This window comes from Musca vetustissima, unplaced genomic scaffold (assembly GCF_032173495.1).
Source record: "Musca vetustissima isolate MV318-11 ecotype Yass unplaced genomic scaffold, APGP_CSIRO_Mvet_v1 utg3339, whole genome shotgun sequence".
NCBI lineage: Eukaryota > Metazoa > Arthropoda > Insecta > Diptera > Muscidae > Musca > Musca vetustissima.
In genome coordinates this window covers 57994-60460 of record NW_026876688.1, presented here as the reverse complement: position 1 = coordinate 60460, position 2467 = coordinate 57994, and the positions used below count along the sequence as shown (strand labels likewise).

Genomic DNA, 2467 nt, shown 5'->3' with positions numbered 1-2467 from the left:
TCTTGACAATGTAAACTTGTGTCTATTCGGTGACAACAATAACTTTTTTAATGCAATCATAGTATGTTTTTTAAAATACACTACATATTCATGTTTTTTCATGCATCTTTGTGTATTCGTTGGTCTGCAATAATATCATTTTTGAAAACAATCACGATATTTTTATTGCAACCATGTAATGGTTATTGTCACGCAATAGTTCTTCATTTTCAAACATACATGCATACAAATGTGTGCATTCCTTGATGAGAGTCCCGTTATGTTTTTTGCTTGCAAAAAAAGAACAGAATTAACTTCAGTTGTTCTGTTCTTTTTGTGTGAGAAGGTTGTGTGTTTAACAAAATCAAAAAATGAAAGGTTTAAAGTTTATTAAAACAATTTTTGGTGATAAAAAGGAGATTATTTGTGTTAGCTTTGACGGAGTTAACAATTACAAATTGTTCTTGGATGAAGGTAAATATAAGAAGATTGATAAAACAAACGCAAAATGTGGAAGCAATCAAAATTGTCTGTTTGTTTACGTTTTTATTTTTGTTGTGTTTTCATTGCAGTTCGAAAAAGCTACAGTTTAGGTGGAGATGTTGATGTAGATGTACTCTCTAAAGGATTTAGCATAAAACCAAGCTTTTTTTCCGATTTTGTTAGTTAATTTATTGGATCTACCGATTTTGTTCTAGATATTAAACTATCAAGTAAGTATTAGTAAAAAAAAACTTTATTTCAAATTATAAAATTCTAATATTTTTTAAATTCTAATTTTCATAGATGCTGACGTTTGTGTATCCAATACGGACTCCGCTTTTGAAGGTGAATCTACAGATTCTGGTAGAATTAGAGAAACGCCATCAACAGAAAGTTTCACAGCTGCTCGCCAAGCAATATCCTGCATTGGAGAAGAACCATTCTTAAATTCCTCACAAGACATAATTGTGCTCACAACTGTTGACAATTTGGATTGTCTTCCATCAAAGCAAGTAAGTCTTTTCTTTAAGTATGGATTTCATTATAAGTACTTTAGTATGTATACATATTAGATTAGTGGAAATAGTGAGTTTCTAAATTTCAACAATATATTATCTTTAGGAAATTAGCGCAATCCCTGACATTCACCAATTCTTAAATGTTAAAACGTTGGAAAATAAGGACCGCATTAAAATTGCAAAGGCCTTAATTGAATTTATTCTAAATAAAAACCCAAGTAGACAGTATGTATAAACGAATACAAGGATTTGACAAAATTCATAACAAATGTAATTTGTTTTAGGCTACTTAGAGAGGATTTTATACAATTATCTAATTCAATTGTTGAAATTTTTGAATCTGAAGTTAAGGAGACGTATTATGTACCATTTCAAAAAGGACATCTAGCGAAGGGAAAGCTTTACGATGCTTACAACAATAAAAGGAGTAAGCTTAGTGCATTGGGAATAATAAAACGAAAAGTCAAATCTCAACCCCTAAAGTCTGGTATGTATGTACAATTTTCCCATAACATAACTATATAATATGTTTTTATTTATTTATTTTTTCTTTTTGTCTTTACCTTAAAGCCACCAATAATTCAAAAAAACCATCCGACGAATTTGAAATTAATGAAAACGAATTAGATATTCTAAAAACCGACGGCTTTGAATGGAGCAAGGTTGTGGAAATCTGGGAGAGATCACATTTCCTCAGACAGGAAGAACTCAAAAATAGTAAAGTACCTACAATTGAATATATAAACAAATACAAAGTTCTCCTCAGTGAAAAAGGATTCGAGTTGGTAAGCGACCTTGCTATACATCATTAAAATTTAAATAATAATTTAATGCTTCACATATGTTTTAATTATTAATTTACATTCCATTAAAGTTTAAAATAGATTACAACATCCTGTTTCCATGTTCGAAAGGTATTTATGAATGGAAATTCTATTATTCCAAATTGATTGCGAAGTCAAGCAAAATAAGAGACATCTGTGTTCAAAAAATATTAACATTAATTAATGGGACTGACGATGAAGGTAACTAGAGATATAACAACGAAATTAAAGTATAACCCAACACACATCTTTCTAACTATTACAGACTCAAAACTTGCGCTTTCCTTAATGATTATACCATATATTTTGCCAAATAGCAGAAAGAAGACTAAGTTGGAAATACAGGAGTCCTTCATTCATTATACTGAGGTAATTAATTTATATTGTATTATACTTCTTCAAAAATAAAAAACTATTATCTTTTAATTTGTAGAATATTCTGCAGGCAGATGACGAATCAAGACACCGACTAAAAAGATTGAAATCTGAAACCCAGCCAAAAATATATTTTGTCGGTGACACCTCAAAAATTATATCCATTGCTTACGTTGACATTTGTGGGATCAGAATCAAACTTCAAAGTCCTTTACAAGCTGTTGAGGTATGCTTCCATTGTTTCATGACGATGAATATTAAATTCCCTGAATACTGCTCACATGTATG

The 2467-nt window shown here is 30.1% G+C and overlaps 1 long non-coding RNA gene across 1 annotated transcript; it reads left to right on the top strand.

Annotated features, from left to right (window-relative positions):
• The first annotated feature begins 241 nt into the window (after positions 1-241).
• Positions 242-1213, top strand: LOC133321267 (uncharacterized). The gene is made up of 4 exons (XR_009754007.1): positions 242-453; positions 552-692; positions 766-974; positions 1084-1213. It is a non-coding gene; the product is annotated as an uncharacterized LOC133321267 (long non-coding RNA).
• Positions 1214-2467: the final 1254 nt, after the last annotated feature.